At 43.5% G+C, this 21,733-nt stretch overlaps 1 protein-coding gene across 5 annotated transcripts in view; it reads left to right on the forward strand.

Annotated features, from left to right (window-relative positions):
* The first annotated feature begins 259 nt into the window (after positions 1-259).
* The window catches only part of IL1RAP (interleukin 1 receptor accessory protein), a 143,902-nt gene continuing 122,428 nt past the window's right edge, over positions 260-21,733 (forward strand). For 2 of the 5 annotated variants that reach the window (XR_009262091.1, XM_058730838.1), the window contains exon 1: positions 260-464. The gene's annotated coding sequence lies outside the window, so the exon portion shown is untranslated. The remainder of the gene's footprint in view (positions 465-21,733) is intronic. The other 3 variants (XR_009262092.1, XM_058730839.1, XM_058730840.1) reach the window with 2 other exon arrangements.

Raw genomic sequence — 21,733 nt, forward strand, 5'->3', positions numbered from 1 at the left:
GCCGTGCGCCTGGCGGCGGGCGGAGCTGCGGGACCCACCCTCTCCTTCGCCGGCGCGCTCGAGCCAGCCCAGGCGGGGGCTAGGCGCAGACGGGGCCGGGCGCAGCCTGGCGTCCGCCCGCAGTCCGGCCCCAGCGCGGCTCCTCCTCGCCGCGGGCGGAGCTGCCGTCGGTGCCGCCCCGCGGCCGCAGCTCCGCGGAGCCCCGAGCGCCTCGGGCTGGCAAGCCAGGGCTGCGGGTGGAGCCGGAGCAGCGCGGCGCCCGCCAATCGCGCCGCGCCGGGGGAGGAGCCCCAAAGGGGGAAAAAGAAAGTGCGGCGGAAAGTAAGAGGCTCATTGGGGGAAGACTGGCCGGATCGGGGTCCCCGGGCTCCTCTTTGGCCAGACGCACCGAAAAGAAGCAGTGCTGAGCGACCCTGCACCCTTCCCCACCGGTTCGGTGTGCCCCGCGCTGCTTCCCAAGAAAGGTGAGTCTCTCGCTGCCTGCAGGGCTTGGAGGAATCACCTACCCACCTCTCAGGGTGGAAGGGCCCCCCTGGAAATCATCTCTTCCACCCTCTTATTTTCCAAAAGGACAAACTGAGGCACAGAGCGAGGCAGCGGCTGGGATAGGTCACACAGCTAGTTAGTGCCGTGACCAGGACTCGAACCCATCATTGCTTTGTGGAGCTTTAGATACCTCAGTTTGGGGACGGCTGCGCGTTGCTGCACCCCACTTCCAGCCCTTCAAGGGATCCACCCTGGCGTACCCCCGCCCGGGTTTCTCCAGGGCGCTGCTGTGAGCGGTGAGGATAGAAGAGGGCAGTGTGTCCCAGCGTGTGTCACGCCGCTCCCAGCCTGGAGCTGTGACAGCCTGGGGAAAGGCTGCTCGCAGCTTCGCTCGGTCTCCCCCTGACCTGCTTTCTCAGAAAGATGCCCCTGCCGAGGTTGTCTGGCAGGCGCCCGGGGAGGTGATGGCGAGGGGAGGGACGCCCGGGCGCGGATGACTTCGGTTGGTACCCGCAGCTGTCTCCCAGCGCCGGGAGGAGGCCGGTGGTCCTGTAGGGGATGGGATGCCCCTCGTTTAGGAGTAGCTGGCTTCACGGAGCCATGGCCCCTGGCACTTCTGAATGCTGGCATGGAACAAGGAAGCCGAGTTACAGAGAAAAAAATCACGAACATAAAAGCAAACTTCTGCCGTTTCCTTTAAGAGCCGTCCCCAGTCTGTCTTCCCTCCACCTCCGGTTGTGAAATTGAGAGCCGCCGCGCCTCTTGAAGCGCTTTCGCTGCTTGTCTTCACAGATCCTGGGGTAGCTACGGGCTCAAGCGGACGATTTACCTGGTTTTGAGTCCGGCTCTGCCCAGTGTTAGCTGTGTGAACTTGGTCGGGCAATTCAGGCAGTCCTTCTGGTACTGTGTGTGTGTGTGTGTGTGTGTGTGTGTGTGTGTTTCCTCCCCCCCCCCTCCCCTCCCCCCAGCCGCAACATGGAGATTATAAGGATCACAAGGAGCCCTTAGGGTCGTGGGGAGGACGAAATGGGATCATTCAGATAGTACGTTTAGCACAGTGCCTGGCATGGCACCTGGTTAGTTTGAGATTGATGGCTGCTATTGTAAATATTGTTATACAGTAACCCTGAAGACAGGGGATTTTCAGAAAGGTGATTTCATACCACCTTACAGGGACTTTTTTTTTTTTTTTTTTTTTTTTTTTAATCTGGGATGTTGTGGTGTTTACTTTTTTGGAGTTTGAACTGCTCCAAAAGTGTTTTCCCAGTGCTGTCTCCATGTAACTTTGATCATGGATGCTTGACTTGGAATACAAAATGAATGTTTCTCAGTGATGGCAAACCCTCTAGATGTTAGGCCAAGCCTCAGGTCTATGAAGCCCTGATCTGTGGCATCCTTTATTGGCAAAGAGCGTCTGGAATTTGACAAAAAGTAGGAAGACAAGAGAAGTTGGAAGTTCCATCTGTGTTACAGACTGTTCTAAGCCTTGTATTCCTGCTGTCTTCGGTCAGACAAGCAACTTTATGGTTTGTTTTTTCTTCTCTTTTCTTTTCTTTTTCATTTTATTTTTCTTTTCCTTTTTTTTTTCTTTCTTTTTTTTTTTTTTACTGTAGGAAAACAACAACACAATTCTCATGTGTTTCTTTTGGACTATATAGTGGTGGTGCAAAATTCAGTCCCTGTGGACACAAACTTGCCTTATTTAAACAGAAATACTACAAATGCCTACTCTTGTCTTCCTTAATTATTGGCATTTTAAAATGAAAAAAACCTCCTCATATATCCTCACCATGCTCATGAAAATTGATTTTATTCTGATTGACTTCATACAGTTATTTACTACTGTCTCCTGGCTATGCCGTAAGTGTCTGAATTGAGTTCTCAGCATTTGTAGTTAGCTACCTGCTTCCCAGTCCCTCTCGTTTGTGTGGGGTATTGATGAGTGCATAGGGGGGAGTGCGATACATCTTGAGGGCAAGGAAGAACTTGGTGGTGCCCCTGAAGATGCCTCCCACACCAAGCGTTTGCAGAGGATGGGATCACTTGCTTCCGTCAGTCTGTTCCGTGTGCATGCATTGTGATGAGCTGGCCAGTATGCATCTGAACGCGTGCCTGAGAAACCGGTGACTTGTGGGCAAAAGGAAAATGTTAAAAATAAGGTCAGAACAAGGGAATGGAAGGGAGATTGGAAGGTAACTTCTTTTGGTTCCGGTTCTTTAAAGAAAGAATACCCAGTTATACCTTTTCTCCTTATCCAGATTACCTGTGACAAAAATCATACACACATGCAGAGAGAACTTTAAAATTTCCAAGGCATAGTCCATATATATGATCTTCCTTGCTACTTGCTATAGCCCTGAGGGAAGGATGTGGCAGGCATATTAATAGTGGAAGGAGCTTAGGTTTTGTGGCCAAATTCGAATTTCAGTTCTAATACCTGTGTAGCTAGGTAATACTGAGCAATTTATTTCACCACTTAGAGCTTTCATTTTATCCAATTCTAAAATGGAACAGAAAATGCTTACCCCAAGGATTTGCGTGAGGGTAAAATTAAGTGGAATAATGTGAAGTAGATGTAGTGAGTAGGTGCTCATTAAACAATATCTCTTCTTAGCTGGTCTCAATTTTACTGAGAAAGAGACTGAATGAGACTCAGAGAGTTGAGAGGTTTCTAGAGTCACATGGTTCTTAAGTTTCAGCCCTGGACACACAGTTCACACCTAGTGACTTCTAGTTAAGGGCTTTTTCCGTCACACCCTGTCACATCTTCAATGAGCTCCTTAACAATTTACTTCAGTTAAGTTGGCCTTACTTGGCTGGTGATTGCAGGGTATCCTTTCTGTCCCAAAGAGGAAATTTCCTTGCTGAGGGAACAATTCGTCAACATGTTCTGTAGAGGTTAGGGGGGCCAGCTCTCAGGAAAGGAAGTTTGAAAGCCCCGATCTCTAAGGCAACCTGCCTACTCTCCTGTGTTTGATGTAATGTACTTTCCAGTCCTAGGAGGAAGAGTACTGTGAAGACATGTCACGTTTTCTTCTTCCTGTTCTCAATGTTTTCCTCCCTCTGTCATCCTTGTGCTAATTCACAGGGTAGTAAGAAGATTGAAGAACAAATGTCACGAGTGGCCATAGCGTTCTTCACTTCTTTCACCAATTCTGTGGGTCCAGGATGGAATAGGGAACAGCATGCACAGGCGGCATTTGCAGAAAAGACCACTCACTGCTGCTGGCGGGTGCTGATCACTGGTCTGGAGCCTCGGTCCTCCCTGTGGAAACTGATGGCTGCAGGCTTATGTAGGAAAATGAACAGATCTGTTTCTGGCCCAGGCAATGGGGCCATTTATCCGTTGAGACTCCCCACAGGCCATCAGGTTTCTCTGCTCTGCAGCAAGCAGACAGGCTTGCAAATGCAGTTCTGGGAGAAATGTTTTGCTCCTTGCTTTTGGCATTTGGAAGCATATGTTTGCTTTTGCCAAAAGGTGCCCAGTTAGCATCATCTCACCTGGCACTGTTAGAAAAGCAGAATGTAGCTGGAGGAAATCAGAGGAGGAGGCAGAAGAAAAAAAATAAAATAAAGGTTATCTCCAGCATACACACAGTTTCATTTGTTGCTCAACTTTGTCAGGCTTCTGCTAGTGACACGATGTAGGACCTGGTGAGTCATTGTCGCCTTGCCCGTGAAATATTAAAGAGAGCCACCTACTGTGCTCTTTGCCCATTTTGGAAATTGTTCTGTGGGAGAAATAAAAGCCCCAATGAACTGGCAAGTTACAGAACATTTGGCATCTGATATTTTGGAGGATTAATTTGGGTTAGCTACTCATTTGCTCAAAACTGAGCAAATTTGGTTGTTTTTTTTTTCTTTTTTTAAAAAGTGAGGATGTAATGATGGGGTCGTCACACGGATGGGGTTGTCGCACTGATGGGGATACCTCCTTGTAGCCTGACTTTATATTCTGCCTAGCTCAGGCAGTTGGAGCCGTGTGGAGTGGTGCAACCTGACAGGTGCAGGGGGCAAGGTAGAGTGTTGACATGAACCTCCATCTCTTCAGTTGGGAAACAGGGACACTGATGCCTGCCCAGAAGCTAGAGTCTCTCTCTCTCAGCACCTCAGTCAGAGGAGGCATTTAATAAACACGGATTCATTCTTCTGCCATACATTCCTTCGATGTATTCGTCTGTTAAAATGTGAAAATCAAGGGGCACCTGGGTGGCTCAGTCAGTTAAGCGTCTGACTTCAGCTCAGGTCATGATCTTGCGGTTTGTGAGTTTGAGCCCTGCGTGGGGCTCTGCACTGACACCTTGGAGTTTGGAGCCTGCTTCGGATTCTGTGTCTCCCTCTCTCACTCTACCCCTCCCCTGCTCGTTTTTTCTCTCTATCTCTCTCAAAAATAAACATTAAAAAAATTAAAAATCGGGTGCCTGGGTGGCTCAGTCAGTTAAGCGTCGGACTTCAGCTCAGGACATGATCTCATGGTTTGTGGGTTCGAGCCCTGCGTTGGGCTCTGTGCTGACAGTGCAGAGCCTGGAGCCCATTTCTGATTCTGTTTCCTTCCCCACCCCCTGTGCCTCCCCCACTCATGCTCTATTATGTCTCTCTCAAAAATAAATAAACATTAAAAAATTAAAAAAAAAATTTAAACGTGAATATCAAAATTTAATAACTACTCTTTATTGAACTCCATCATGGATTGTACTCAGTGCCTTACAGACATCACCTCATTCAATTCTTGCAATGATCCTGGGTATTTTTGGAGGCAACTAAGGCTCAGAGAGGTTAAGTGGGTAAGAAAGACCTGAAATTGTGTGGCCTCTGGATGAGAACTGAGAGCCTGGGCTAGGACTGCTTACCCAACTGTCCCCATCCTGCCATTCTGATCCTGGTATTACCTTGGCTGTGACTGAGGAGTCTCTACCTCTGAGCCTCAAATGTGAGTGAGCTGTACAGGATGATCCCTAAGTTCCTTCTGCAATATGTTGTTATTTATTTATTTTTTTTAAAGTTTCCTTTAACTCTGAAATTCCGTCCCCGTATCTCTTTGTGAAAGTCTAGGCTAGAAGGGGAAAGGGAAATAAACAGAAAATACCCTATGTTTTATGCAGAGAGATCTATTTTCTGGTCAAACAGAGGAGGGCAAAGGAAATCAACATTCATTGGTGCATGCACTTCTGTCATTTCATTTAAGCATAAAAGTAACTCTTAGGTGTATATTATTGTCTGCCTTTTACGGATGGAAGAACTGAGGCTCAGAGACACTTACAGACTTGCTCAAGGTGATCCAATTACTAAGAATTAGAACTGGTGTGTGCCTGAGTGTAAAGCCGTTTGGTCTATGATACCGCCACATTTGCTAGACCCCAACCATAAAATCAGAAGACTTGTATAGCTAGATCTAGGAATGTCCCCTCCTTGTGTCCCCACACCATGCCACCTCAGCAGCCATCTCCTCTCCTCCTCTGTCCTTCCTACAATGCTGCTTGAATCCTTTCTTGCTCCTTCCTGGTCCATGGACCCCTTTAAATGCTTTACCATCTTCTTCCTATCTCTACTGTGATTTTAGTTATTTGTTTGTACTCTGAGCCAGTAATTTGTCCCTTTGTGTTCTTGTCCAACTCCCTGATTAGCACCTAAGCAGCTGAGACACGTAGCACAGTGCCTTGTATATAAAAGGAACAGAGTTAAGTGCATGATGGTTTCATACTGTGTCAAGTAAGCCCAGAATATGTTTCCTAGTTTTCTCATGCTTTATTATGTTTCTAAGTATCTCAAAGGCCATCTCTACAGACTAGCAAGGTAACTTTTAATTCCTTTAAGTTTATGGTCACAGAAAATTGGGAAAATGCTAAGGAATCACAGAGTCTAAGAAGTCTGGACATTGGGGCACTGGGGTTGCTCAGTCAGTTGAGCATCTGCCTCTGGATTTCAGCTCAAGTCGTGATCCCAGGGTCATGGGATTGAGCCCCACCTTGGGCTCCACACTGAGTGTGGAACCTTCTTGGGATTCTCATTCTCTCTCTCTCTCTCTCTCTCTCTCTCCCTCTCTCTTTCTCTCTCTGTCTCTCTCCCTCTCCCTCCGTTCCTCTCCCTCTCCTTCCTCTGCCCTTCTTCCTCACTCATGCTTTCTTCCTCCCTCTCTAAAATTAAAGAAAGGAAGAAAGAGAGAAAGAAAGAAAGAGAAAGAAAGAAAGAAAGAAAGAAAGAAAGAAAGAAAGAAAGAAAGAAAGAAAGAAAGAAAGAAAGAAAGAAAGAAAGAAGGTTGGACATCACTGGCTCAATGATGGAAAAGGACATTTTTTATTCTAATGATAAAGGGTGTTTTGCTGCAAACAGAGGGAAGGGAAGGAAGTGCTCGCTTGCATATATTGACAGCAAGGCCAGTGTCAACTGTCATGAATTAATTAACCAAAAGAAAGTAGGAAGTTTCCAGGGAAGCGGGAAGCTGCAGTGAACTCTGATCTCAAGATTTCTAAAAGCATTGAAGAATATGCATCCGTCCAGCTATTATTTGATATAATTTGGATAAAGATAGGTGACTTTTTATATCTAGTTTATATCCAGAAGATGCCTGTGGTTTCTACCTGTCTGGCACATAAGTCCTCATGATTACACTGGTTTCCTCCTTTTCCAATCAATGCTAAAGACAGCAGAAAAGAGAACCAGTCATTTTATAAACACTGCTATCTGAAAGTGTTCTTTTCATAGATAACACAGTTCTTTAAGCCAGCTATGGTTAGATGCTATGGTAACCTAAAATTTTGGCCATGTAACATTTGTGAGCTCTAGAACCAGACCAGCTTCCCTGCGTTTGGTTATTTGGTCTGTCTCTGCTTTATTTTCATCATCTGTAAGAAGGATACTAAAACCCCTTTCATCAGGCTTTTGATAGGTGTCAGTCATATGTCATAACACTTGTTAAGAGCCTGGTGCATGGGGATTTTAACATCTAATATGATTAACATCTGCAATGATATTCAACTGCATGCCCAAATTGATATTGGAGTAGGAAGTATAATACTTAGGTCCAAACAATAATAGTTTTTGTTTATATAGAACTGTAAAAGCCCTCAGAATGATTGTTATCGTATACACACCCACACCCACACCCACACACACACACACACACACACACATATATTTTTTTTTACAATAATTTGAGGTAATTAAAGCAACAACATTTTTCATCCTGAGTCTGAGAGGCTAAATATTTGCTGAAGCCACATAGCTAGTGACTAGTGGCGCTGGGACTTGGACCCCAGCTTTCTAACTCCAAGTTATATGTATTTTTTTCCCTTTAATGATTCAGTCCAACAGTCCAACCCACTACTGGTTAATTGCTTTTCCTTCTCAGTGTCCTTTTTCCCACTTCTAAAATGAGAAATTTGGACAAGATGCTCTCTAAGGTACGGTGTTCTATGAGTCTGTGCCTGTAGAGTAATGACTTAGAAGATACCATGAAAAGCTAAGAGAAGAACAACCTTCTTCTTGCCACAGAGGCACCCACACGCCATGGCATTTGGAGCACCATAAATCCCAGACACCCAGCAGCCTCCTTGTCCTCAGTGAGACTCACAACTGAGTGTTGCCCTGGGAGTCAGATCCATAAAGACACCTTCCATGTCCTTCAGGATGGGATTCTGCCACATTCCCATGACCTACACACTGTTTTCCCCTCAGGATGCAGGTTTGGGGGTGGGAAGAGAAAAAAGATGGCTGGGTTATGCACATTGACATTTACTGTTTGGGAAATGAAAAGAGAGCCTTTTTTATATAACGCAAGCTCTGTATCACCATTAATCACCATAATCTTCTACAAAGAAATAAAGAGATAAAATATTTGGCTTTCATTTGAATTTTAGCATTATGAGTGCATATTTTCTGCTTTATTCTTTTGAGCTAATTTAGTGCCCATGGAAGAAGCTTGGCTCTCATTGAATAAATATAGGAGTTTTTTCAACTTACAGAAATGGTGGATGCTGGAGAGTGGAAATACACACTAAATAGCACTTTTCTGGAAGCTTGGACTTCGGTTTCCAATTACGGAATGAAACAATTGCAGGGGTTGGGGAGTGAATGATTAGAATGGGTAGTGAAAAGTTGGCTGGTTTTAGAGTCGTTGAACCCCAGATATTGCTTGCTCAGCCTGTGTAGACTTGGTTTCCTCATCTGTGAAATGGAAATTAGCATACTCTGGCTATCTCCTAGATAGATACACATCAATATCTATATCTGTACCTGTCTTTATATACTTATATATATTACAGAGGTTAAAGCAAGATAAAATGTATCAAGTTCCTAGACTGGCACCCATAGGTCCCACAGTAAATACTCATCCCTCTCCCCATTCAGCGCTGCTATTTGCCCCAAACCCTCACCCATGTGATGAAATTCACATGAAACTCTGATGGAGAGGGTGGGTATGTTGAGTAGATGCTTCTGCTGGTCTAAGGAAATTTTTCCCAATTTGACAGACAAAGGGGATGGTAAGTATAGGAAGTGAATGTGATATTTAGCTTAAAATATCTGGAAAGTTTTCCTGTGGAGGAGGAATTTGACTGGTGAAAATTGTGATACCTGGACCATCTACATCTGAATCATACAGATAGCTTGTTAAAGAAGCAGGTATCGAGGGCCTTTGCACTGAAGTCTGAGAATCACTGGATCAGAATTTTCTATACTGAGAGGCAATATATCGTAGGGGTTTGGAGACTTACATAGGTTCATATTCTGGCTCCATTTGTGTAATCCTGGGCAAATTACTTAACTTCTCCGTGTGAAATGAGATTAACATGGCACATAACTCATTGGGTTGTTGTGATGACTAAATCAGTTAGTACAAATGAAGTTCCCCAGGCAGTAGCTAGCACAAGTAAGCACACATTATTTCACTCGGCGTGTGAGCCAGTCTTAAAACTGCCTTGTAAGACCCTGTATGGTTTGCATTGTTTCCTCTCTGACCCAGTCTCTCAGATAACCACGTAGCTAACTCCCCCATCCCCTTGAAGCTTTTGCTCAAATATCTGCTCCAAGAAGCCTATTTGATTGCTTTACATAAAATCACCCCTCATCCTGCTTCCCATCTCCACCCATGCCATTGCTCATCTGATTTACCCACTCTGCCCGCTTTTCCTTTTTCCATAGCAGTTGTCACTTTTCTCAGCTCCCACGTGTGATTTATTTAGTTAATTTAGTCTGTCTATTGTTTATTGTTTAGTTCACCCCCACTAGAATGTAACATCCTCAAGGCCAGAGACCCCGCTGTCTGCTGTATGCCATGAACAGTGCCCGGCGAATAGCAACGACTTAATCCTGAGTAAATGATGAATAAATACATGCACGGATAGGTGTTAGTATAATTATTTGTCCTCAAGGGGTAGAAAGAAAGAAATGGAACTGAACAAGAAAACAAATCATGTATGTAATATTGAAATAAAAAACTTGTTTTGTACATACGCACACACACATATATGTTTATGCACATTCATGCACACGTACACATACTAACATATATGTTTATGCACGTGTGCATAGGTACACACATGTATGTTTATGCACATGCATGCATTCACACACACGCTTATGCACATGCACACACACGTACACACATATATGTTTATGTACACATGTGCACACACATGTTTATGCACATGCACACATATGAACACACATGTGTTTATGCACGTGCACACATGCACACACATACACATATGTGTTTATGCACATGCATGCATACACACACGTACACACATATATGTTTATGCAAATATATACATTTATGCACATGTACGCATATGTAAACATACACACACAGTCAAAAATTGCTTTGGGAAGCAGAGATGTTGAGGTAATTCCTTGTTAGGAGGGAGAGAGACAGAAGAACAATATAAGTGAACAGATAACAGACAAGCAGACAGAAGAAATACAAATGATTTCAGGGCAAGAAACAAGGAACTGAGATGAAACAATGACAGCAGCACTAAAGGGATGTGGAGGAGGGACAGTTTTAAATAGGGTCGTAAGGGATGACACCTCTGAGAAGGCAACATTTGAGCTAAGGAAAATGCCTGAGAAGGAGCCAGGCTGGTCTGAAATCATGGCTGAGAGGGCAGCGGCCAGGTGAGAGGGGAAGAGGGGCTGGAAATAAGGTCGCAATATAAGCTGGGGCTACATCACACTTTCAGGCGGTGGGCGGGAGTTGGGATTTTATGCAAAATGCAGAAGAAAAGTCACCAAAAGGATTGAAGTAGGATAGTGACCAGGTTTGACATATTTGGAGCCCCAGAGAGTGAAGGCAAATGGAAGAATTTATTTATTAGATGAGGAGTTAAACTCTTCTGATCCCCTATGAACAGAGGAGAGAGACCGTTCAGTTTCATTGATGTGTCATTCATGGACTTTCCTATTAGAATGTCTCCAAACAAACAAACAAACCCCCATTAGAATGTCTCAAAACACACACACACACACACACACACACACACACACACACACACAGGTAAAATAGGCAAAATCAGATTCCTTTGCTTTTTCTCAAATGATATTCTTATTTCCACATGCACTAAGTAATGGATGGAAATGTAGGCACTGCTGCTCAGTTCAATTCAGCTGGAAATTTTACAGTTCTTGTGTAGGTGTTTTATGTAATCAGTCCCCCAAAACACTGCACCCAGAGCTATTTCCTTTTAAGATTTTCAATACCAGTTTCGGAAATCTGCTGAATTGAGGAGTAAGCGTATGAAAGGCAAATTTAATTCCACGTAATATCAATTTCTTCTTTCTGGATCTACACATTTAGATGGTGCCCAACTCTTCCAGAAATAAAACTCCTCCATGAACTCTTCACCTACATATGCATATGGAGTCTCATACATGCCTTTAATAATGTAAACTAAAAATAGCTTGAAAACATATGCCAGGCACCTTTTAAGTGCTTTACAAACATTAGCTTGTTGAAACCACAGAATGACTTGATTCTCTATTACTTTTCATTGAGGAAGAGAAAACTGAGGCTCAAGATCACAGTCAGTCGTAGAGCTAGTATTTGAACTTGGGCAAGCTGAGCCACTATACCGTCCTGCATTTTGATTGGAAGGACCCTGAATATTTTATTCATCTCTGTTTGTCCCACTTTATGGTGGGATGAGGAATAGGTCAATGAGAATATGAGGAATAGTTCAATAAATGTATTGAATCAGTGAATGAATATGTGACCTATTCTTCAAGTTGTATTGTTTCATTAGCATAGTGATAAAGAAAAGTGGGTTTTAGAATGAGACAATCTGTGCAGGGTAATGCTACTCACTACCTCTGCGATATGGTAAATTTACTTAACATCTTTAAACCTGTGTCCTCATCTGCGTTGTTGGCACAAGAATAAAATCGTTGTTAGGATTAAGTATGTACACAAAGTGCTTAGCACAGTGCCTGGAACATAATTAGTGCTCAGTCCATTTGAGCTATTTTTATTATTTTTTTTGAACTAAAATAACCTCCCCAAACATGCTTACACTTACATACTCAGGCAGTTTTTCACTTGTGCTTATTTTACTAACTTCCTTCAAAACTCAGAGCCAATGATCCAATCCTATAATCAGTGATACTAATTTTGTTCTAGGACCCATTCTGGTACCTTGCCCTCAGCGGAAAACTCCTGCAGGTAGAAGGGCCAGTCCTGGGGAATGATATGGGAGCCAAGATGCTGTAGGACTGCCCTGTCTCTCTCTCTTCCAGACATCTGACATACTTGTAGACAGTACTTCTCACCCTGCACATCCTTCTGTCCAGCCGGACCTGGCTTGCTGGGAAGTTATTTTACATTCCCGTGATGACTCCAGAACATTCTGGGTGGCAAAGGGAAAGCAGGAGAAGACTCAAATTTTACCCTAGATAACCCTTAATGAGGCTAATTTACAGAGCTTGCTGCAAGTTTAGGACTTCTTGCTAATCATCACACTAATATTGATGCAATGTTTCTTGTGTGCCAGAAGCTGTGCTGAATGCTTTATTTTTATTATCTAATCCAATCCTATTGCAACCTTATGTAAATTATAAGTTTTAGTTTTAAACCAGGGGATAAAACTAAAGGGTGTTATAGTTGCCTCCATATATGTACTGGGGAGGCGGTGATGATAAAATCAAATATTTCTTACCTGTGTTTTGCCACGTTTTTCTTCCAAAGCAAATTGTGCAGGGTTGCAGCACCTTTGGTGTCTCCAGGGATCTTCCCTGCAGTGAAAAGATGTTTGGCAGAGAAATGAGGCAAAGGTTGTGTTGGGAAGGCAAGAAGCTTCATTCTAGTTGACAGTTTATTTTGCCCTGGAAGAAACTAGTAGCAATGAACTCAGTCCTCTTTGGTTGATTGCATTTGCTTGCATCTTTGTAAGAAACCAATAGGGTGCTGACTTACAATGACCTTTTTTTTTAATGAGATATTTAAAAGGTGTAAATTTATCATCTCACATGGCCCAAGTTTGATGATTTCCTTGGAGGAAAGGTCCATACACACAATACACACACATACACACAAGCATGAGAACAGTTCCTGAGTCTTGGTTGGCCCTCACTATATATTAGTTGAATGAATGCATGACAAAATAAAAATAAAAATAAAAATAAAAATAAAAATAAACTTTTTGGGGGGCACCTGGGTGGCCCAGTTGGTTGAGCGCCCAACTTCGGCTCAGGTCATGATCTCATGGTTCACGAGTTTGAGCCCCGTGTCGGGCTCTGTGCTGACAGCTCAGAGCCTGGAGCCTGCTTCAGATTCCGTGTCTCCCTCTCTCTCTGCCCCTTCCCTGCTTGCACTCTGTCATTCTCTCTCTCTCTCTCTCTCTCTCTCTCTCTCTATCTCTCAAAAGCAAATATTAAAAAATTAAAAAAATAATAAAAAGCTTTTTCTTTTCCTGAGAATGGGAGGTGCTGTGGGATTTTTTTTTAAATAGTAAGATATCAATATGTAACTTTTTTTTTATTTTTTAGAGAGAAAGCACATGAGCTGAGGAGGGGGAGAGAGAGAGAGAGAGAGAGAGAGAGAGAGAGAGAGAATCTGAAGCAGGCTCTATGCTCAACATGGAGCCAGACAATGGGGCTCTATCCCCTGACCCTGGGTCATGACCTGAACTGAAATGAAGAGTCAGATGTTCAACTGACTGAGCCACCCGTAACTTTCTTGTAAAATTTTTGTTTTAAAAATAATTTCAGAAGGAGATTATTCTAAGACAGGTGGCATTACTTAATCTTGGTAATTCAGGACAGCTTATTGGAGTGGACTGTAATTCCTTTAAAATTTATTGAGATGAGATCATGTACCCATGTAATAAGTGGCCCTAGACTGGTATACTTTTAAATTTATGTAATCTGATTTTCATAAATTTCTGTCCTCTCTTTCATTGTCTGCTATTTTTTTTTCTTACTTTCAGCATGTCTTACTCTAGCAGCTTTCTCTCCATTCCCCATATAATTAGCTGTTTCTGCTTTACTAGAGACTAGGGAGCAGGCTAACGAGTTTTGTTAGAGCCGTGTGTATGATAAAAATATACAGGGTTGGATTCGCATGAGACAGGCTCTTCTCTAAGGGAAGGGGATGGAAATAATAAAGTGGCCCCAGAATAGTCTGCATATAAGTGAGCCTATACCATATACTGTAGCACTGAGTTTTAGTTACCTGTGATATTAAAAAGGGAGTGGTAGCATGGATAATTCATTTACTCTTTGGGATGTTTCCTGAGAAGCTTCTGTAGGCAAGTCACTAGTGAGATATGGAGATTAAAATATCGTTACACAAACACAACCCCTGAAGAACAAGAATTTATAGATCATTTTGAAAGATAAGATGCTCACAGAGGTTTGCAATACAACTTGTACAACATTTGGAAGAGTGTAAGAGTATGTAAGATAACTAAAAGATATATGGAAAGAGCTTTTCGTGGTTTTTTTTCCAAATTTTTATTTAAATTCTAGTTAGCTAGCAAATAGTGTAATATTGGTTTCAGGAGTGGAATTTAGTGTTTCATCACTTACATACAACACCCAGTGCTCATCCCAAGTGCCCTTCTTAATACCCATCACCCATTTAGCCCATCCCCTGCCCACCTCCCCTCCAGTAGCCCTCAGTTTGTTCTCTATCATTAAGAGTCTCTTAGGGTTTGTTTCTCTCTCTCTTTTTGCTTCCTGTATGTTCATCTGTTTTGTTTGCTAACTTCCACATATGAGTAAAATCATATGGTATTTGTCTTTCTCTGACTGACTTACTTCGCTTAGCATAATGCATTCCAGTTTCATCCATGTGGTTGCAAATGGCAAGATTTCATTCATTTTGATGGCTGAGTAATAGTCCCCTTTTAGTGTTTTAAAAAGACAGCTGTGTCACTCAGGAAAGGATTTATGAGGAGGTGGTGTTTGAAGTGATTCTTGAATCAATGGGCAGGTTTTGGACATAGATTAGTGGGGAGTGTAAAAATATTAGTGTATGAGTTTGGGTCCAGCCAGGGAGCATAAATGATATGGGTGAAAGATATGGAATGTGGGATTTATTATAAGGATGGTACCTACAATTGCGGGGGGTGGGGGAAGCTGGACAATTAAAGCCTCAAAAGGGAACAGTGGGAGATGAGAAGGAGGTGGCGAAGAAGACTGTGGAAGACTACTTCTGTCTGTGGTAGGCAGGCAGTCAGGAAGAAAAGCTGGATGTGATGGGGAAGAGAGAAACCTGGACAACCCTTAACTATCTCTCTGTACCTAACCTGACCAATGTGAATGGCCTGCAGAAGGAGCTGGGAGTGTTAGCCACAGAGCTCCACATCTGCCTGGCCTTGGACTGGAGACGTTGAAGGTACATTGGGTATGGCTGCTGCCCCCTCTTAGATCAGCCACCAGATCAGCAGTTATGTATGTGATAGTCAGTAGTACCTAGGAGCCTAGACAGGCCCTCACAAAGCAATGGATACTGCTACACGTCCCTTCCAAATCTTGTGTGCATTTCCCTGTGGATACCCCTATGTAAGAACCATGCAGAGAAGGGGATTCCAGAAAACATAATTCCAGCTGACCTAAACTGACAGTTAAAAACCACGAATGATACCCCAGATAAAGGAAAATGAAAACATAAAGTGGGCGGGGGGGAAGCTGGTGCCTTGCTTGGGGAGAGCCCAGTTTGAGCGGGAGATGATATTCAAGCACCAGGGTCATTGAAGATCGTATTTAAAAAAGGTGAGCCAAAGCCATATTGTTGAGGACCTTAAACACTCTGTTGAGGAATTTGCACTTAAACCTGTAAGACAAGGAGAAGCGCTGAATATTCTTGAGCAAGGGAGGATCATTATCAGATCTGTATTTTAGACAGATCTGGTATTCGGTGTTATGGCACTGGAACTTAGGAAGGGAATAATGAACATTCTATTATAATGATCCAGGCAAAAACGGTTGCATTCCTTTATTTTCACTTGGGAAAGTGACTGAGAATCATTGTAAGTGATTGTTCAGGACCATCCCAGGAACTAAAAATATTAGTGTACAATTGCAAGCCAACGTGACTTGACCTATGGCTAATATGTTGACTGTAATGTCCTTCTGACATATATTGGTAACTGGTTCTTTAAAAATTCCCTGATGATTCTGCCTTCAGTATGTGAAAAGCAAGAAGAAGTGTATAGGTAATTGGAACATTGACTGAAATGAAATTGGCTTATGTAAGCATGTCAGTATCATTTTGGGAGGAAGAGCCTATAAAAATAAATATTGCTTATTTAATTCAGTAACATAATGCTTTTTGGCTTTACTGAGTAGTGATAGGAGTACTTTCTTATGTTTGTCCACATGCTTAACAATTTGCAAATTGCTTATGTGTCCCTTACCTCGTTTGCTTTGACGATGACTCCCCAAGGTCAGTTTGGTCTGAATTGGCTTCAGTGAGGCAACTGAAGTTCAGAGATTGTGATAAGGATCAAGTAACCACTTAGCCCTTGATTCAAGGGTACTCACTGCACATCCATAGATCCAGTGGATACCTTTCTGTGGCTCATCCTTCTGTTTCACACTATGCACCACTGCCCGATGATCTTTGTGGGGCACATCTCTGGTTCTTCTGTGTCCCTGTTCTAAATCTGCCCACAGTTTCTGGACTTCATTACTTACAAGGTCTTGCTCTACCCAGAGGGTAGGCTCTTTGTAACCCCAGTGTTATAGTGGCAGCTGTCTGATTCCTCATTCACCCCCTGGCAGGCTTTTTACTGCCTTCTACCAAAGCACAGTACACTACAGAGTAAAGAGGAAGGCCTTCTTTACAAAAGCACACCTGAGTAGGTACCCAGGATCTCCCCAGGAGATCCGTACATCTTTGAATTAGGTCATTCTGTAAATCTTTCCTGTCAGCGTTTCCAAGCACATATTCCTGAATGTGTATAAAACATCTCTCCTGGCTTCCCACTTGTTGAAACATGGCAGAGCTCATTCACTTGTCTTGACTTATTTAAAACAAACACACCTAATGCTTTGTCTCCTGCGATTGCAACAGCTAATAGCAAGTGAGTACAAAACCTATAACCTCCATTCAGTGCTCCCCTGAAGTGTTGTGTCCTCTTAGAAGGATCCTTAAGGAATATCAAATTGGGGTGACAACTTCACGTTCTGTGCTTCGCGGTGTGTGGAATTTATGCGGTTGCATGTAGAGACATGACTCAGGGGAGAGGGAGGAGGCTTATGGAAATCAAGCCTTCCTCGCTGTCTTTACACAGAAGACTTGTAATGGTTCTCTGAGAATACTAGCATGTTAGGGTCAAAAAAGCTAAACCCCTGGCTTTGCAAATAGGACAGAGTGGGATGTGTCTTGCTTAGAGTTAGCCAAAACTCTGTAATTGGTCTTCTTTTTAATTTTTTAAGTGTTTATTTTTGAGAGAGAGAGATCAAGCGTGAGTGGAGGAGGGGCAGGGGGGCGGGGACAGAAGATACAAAGTGGGCTCTGTGCTGACAGCAAAGAGCCCAATGTGGGGCTTGAACTCAGGAACCGTGAGATCATGACCTGAGCTGAAGTCAGATGCTCAACCGACTGAGCCACCCAGGTGCCCTTGTTATTGGTCCTCTAAGCTCTGTTACAGTGTACTTTCCACTGTGATGCTGCTTCTCTTGCTTTGGTTCTGCCACGTGAGAATTGGCCTCATTTCACCCCACCAGATATATGGGTTTTCTGCTTTCTGCATTGCTACGCTGGGTCGGGAAAAATTTGGGAGAATTGAAGGCTAGACTTCTCGTAATAATAATGAAACATAATAGCTGAGAAATCTGAGTGTTTACTATGTGTCAGGTGCTTTATAATATTATCTCACATCATCTTCATACCTGATTTCATGAGTTGCTTTACTGACCTATCCACCAATGAGGAAATGGAGACTCAGTGTGGTTAAGAAACTCACATAGCTATAGAGGATGTGAGTCTAGTCTGTGAGACTCCAAAGTCCTGGTGAAACTTTGCTCTTTGCTTCACTCTGCCAAGGCATACCCTCTGTCCCGTGGCCCCATCCAGTTTGCCTAGGGGCACATGAGAATCTTGTGACAGATGTTTAGTTACAACACTGATCGGTCTGATAATTCCCTAGAAACCCAACATGGGTGAGCTAACCCACTGGTCATATTGCTTCCTTTTCTCCTTTTTCAATTCCCTTTTGAGCCTGGATAGCATAGGAGGTGCCTTGATCAATTGATGCTAGTTTTTCCTGTTTTAGTGATCTTTTCATTTCCTCAATATCCTTTTCTTACATTTGAGGGTTAGAGAAGCAAGTAAGGAAACAAGTGCTTGGTAAAAGCCCTGGTCTCCCATTTTGGAAAGTGAGGTCTGTGGAGATAAGGCAATGCTGCTTCCAAATACCAGAACCACCGAGCTGAATGTCCTCAGGTGTCTGTGGAAGACAGAGGGAGGCTTCTGACATGATGCCAGAGCCCTCAACCAGGACAAGGAGGTACAGATTCCAGGGGATCAGAGTCCAGCGCAACATAAGTTGACACTTATTATAGTTCGGGCCATAGGAAAAGTAACTTGGTGATGAGTTCGCCATCCTTAGAGATATTTAAAGAGGGACTGACTACACATCCGCTTGGCAAGGATGTCAGAGGGATATTTGAATATTGGAAAATGTCCGAGTCAAAATGATATTTGAGGGCCTTTCCGGCGTTGAGATCCCGTGGCGAATTCACTTAGAAACTTCATATCGCGAATAAAGGTTTCCCCTTGTTACAATGAACACCAACTAGTGATGTCGCCTCCTCCCTCCCCCCTGTGCCTTCCCCGTGGAACAACTGCTCAATTTAGGAAGGGGCCTTAGGATGAGGAAGGATGTGGTTCCTTCCCGCTTGGCAGTGCTCCGTGTCAGAATGGAGGACTTGTGTCTGGGCCTGGCACGGATCCGTCGGGCCCTCTCACCAGCCCGGTCATGTCTGTGACTGGAGCACGTGGGAGTGCACATCCGTGTAGAAAACCTCCCACTGGCTGCCAGCTCTGGATTTGTTTTTTTTTTTTTTTTTTTTTTTTTTTTTTTTTTTTTTTAATTTTTCTAAATGACTGATGAATGCGGTCTTGCCCAGGGCAGACCTCTCGGAGGGGATGGGGACACACCCTGAAACAAGTGCGAATCAGCCCAGACAAGCTTCCCCTGAGAAATAGTCCCTCTGCACTTGGCAGCGTCTGAGAAAGTGTCTTTGAGAGCAGTTTCTTCTTGCCGTTTCAAAGGCTAGCCGCTTGCAGGCCAGGATATCAGGAGTGCAAAGCTCTCTCTCTTTTTATTTTATTTATTTATTTATTTATTTATTTTGTCTATTTTCTTTCTTTCTTTCTTGTTCTTTTTTTTTTTTTTTTAATTGGCTTACTACTAATCTGAAAGCTGTGCTGTTCAAAAATGGTAATCCTTTGACTGAATGTCAGAATTGAGACTCTGCCTGGGTTCTGGAAGGAAGGAGCGTTGCAGTGATAGAAAGCGCCCAGCAGCTGATTAACCGCTTTAATTTAAAAGAATAAAAAGAGAGTTACCAAAATGAGCAGCGGTCACACCGGGCCAGTGCTGCATGTAAGAATTCACACTAAATACAGAGCTCTTTCCCCTCAGGATTTACAAAGACTTTACCAATCCCCAACCCAGTTCAACTTTTTTTTTTTTTAATGAAATGTTACAGCTAAGGATGTTTGGCTCAAATCTCTTATGTTTGGATATCTCAAAGTATGGTCTTGTTCCTTACAGAGAAGCTTCAGGAACTCACAGCTGTTGGGGGGGCCCCCGCAGATAAACATGTTAAAAGCTTCATAGCTGCAGGGACTCCTTTAGGGATCTGGTCCAACACTGCCTGGAGGTGGTTTGGCCAGGATTCCCCATGTACACCATAAATCTTCACGGAGTCGTGGGAAGAGAGCAGCGGCTTTAGCTTCTCCAGGCAGCTGGCTCCTTGCCCCTGGGCCCGAGGAGCTGTCTTCCTTTGACACAGACCCGTTGCCTGTTTAGACATGACTTTTGCCTGGGATATAAATGGTGTGTTATTTTTAGGGGACAGTTACAGTTTATGGTAGTTTTTCAGAGTTGGGAGGCAGCATGGCTTCATCAGAGGAAAGTCTCACCTGGGAATCAAAAGTGATCCCACATTTTTCACAAGCAAGCTGTTGACCTCAGGAAAGTCACTGCTCCTTCCTGAGCTTCTGGCTCCCAAATAGTGTCCAAATAATATAATTGGGCTTCTGAGGCCCTTTCTGATTTTCTTAAGGTCATCTAGATAAGAAGATAGAAAGAGGAAGAGAATTAAAAAAAAAAAAAAAAAAGCAGCGAAGTGGAGGATAGGGCTTAGGAAAAGAAGGCCTCTATTTCAAACAGGGCTCAGAACGCCTTTGTTGCAACAAGCCCTTGTTGCAAATATATGAAACTTTGTCTGTATTGCATACTACATGCTACTGGGATTTCCCCTATTTGTCTCATTTTTATTTGCTAAGACCTGACTAAAAACATGAATCATAACCATGAGGAAGCTTAGAGATCTTCAGATTCAGTTCCCTCACTTTACACGTCACAACCCCGAAGCCCTTGTCCAGACGCACACAGAGCCTTGAATGGAGGTCTCCTGCCTCCTTGGGCAGTTTTCTTTGAAATCCGTTGCCTGTTCCGTTTATTTAGCAATGATGAGTCTTCAGAGAAAGAATCAGGCTACATTCTCAACGTTGATTGATCCTAAACAATACTTTGGTGACCAGAAATACATGCTAGCAAGGACACACACACACTCACACACACACACACACACACACACACACACACACACACACACACACACACCTTGTTTTTCCCATGCTAAATGTGTTGATCTTTTAAGTTCCCTTTTGTGCTGCTCTCTCCATTGTCAATAAACACTGCGTTTCTCTCTCTTCTCTCTCTTGGGTTTAGAAGGTCTACTTCTCCAAGAAAGACCATGACTTATAATTCACTCTCTGTCCTCCAGCAGGGCCACTCACTCACACTTCTGATCACAGTATTTCTTAAGGTAAAAACCTCAGCTCTCTGAAAAGACTCTGGGATAACTACTTTCTGGGTTGGAGAGCATTACGAGAAGTTAAGGCAACAGTTCCTAACTGTCAATTTTGTAACCGTGGGGTGGCCACAAACACAGTGTCGTAAGATTCGCCTCTCCTGGATGGCAGCTCTGATTATTTCCAACAACCCACTGACCTTGGATCAATCAAGTTATGTTCCTGCTTTTGTTTTTCTGTTGAGTGAGGTGGTTGGCTTAGGGCTTTTTCCCTGTCTTCTGTGATCAAGGATCTTGTAACTGTTTTAATACTATGTCTTTCCAAAGTGTATTCCATACCACACAGCTGTCTTACAGTGAGTATCCTGAGAAATTATACCTTTAATTAATAATTCGGGGCCATGATTTTGAACATCAATTATTTTATATTGTGCATAATGATGTCCTCAGGGCCTGTTAAAATATGTAAGGCTTTAACACTAAATGGTCCCAGGCTCCATATCACTGTTTATTATATATATTTTTGTTTTGTTTTGTTTTTTAGTTTTGTTGTTTGCTTTCAATAGCTCCAGTTTCTCACTGCCATCAACATGCCTACTTATAGAAGCCTTTTGGGGGCGCCTGGGTGGCGCAGTCGGTTAAGTGTCCGACTTCAGCCAGGTCACAATCTCGCGGTCCGTGAGTTCGAGCCCCGCGTCGGGCTCTGGGCCGATGGCTCGGAGCCCGGAGCCTGTTTCCGATTCTGTGTCTCCCTCTCTCTCTG

Source organism: Neofelis nebulosa, chromosome 5, assembly GCF_028018385.1.
Source record: "Neofelis nebulosa isolate mNeoNeb1 chromosome 5, mNeoNeb1.pri, whole genome shotgun sequence".
NCBI classification, from domain to species: domain Eukaryota; kingdom Metazoa; phylum Chordata; class Mammalia; order Carnivora; family Felidae; genus Neofelis; species Neofelis nebulosa.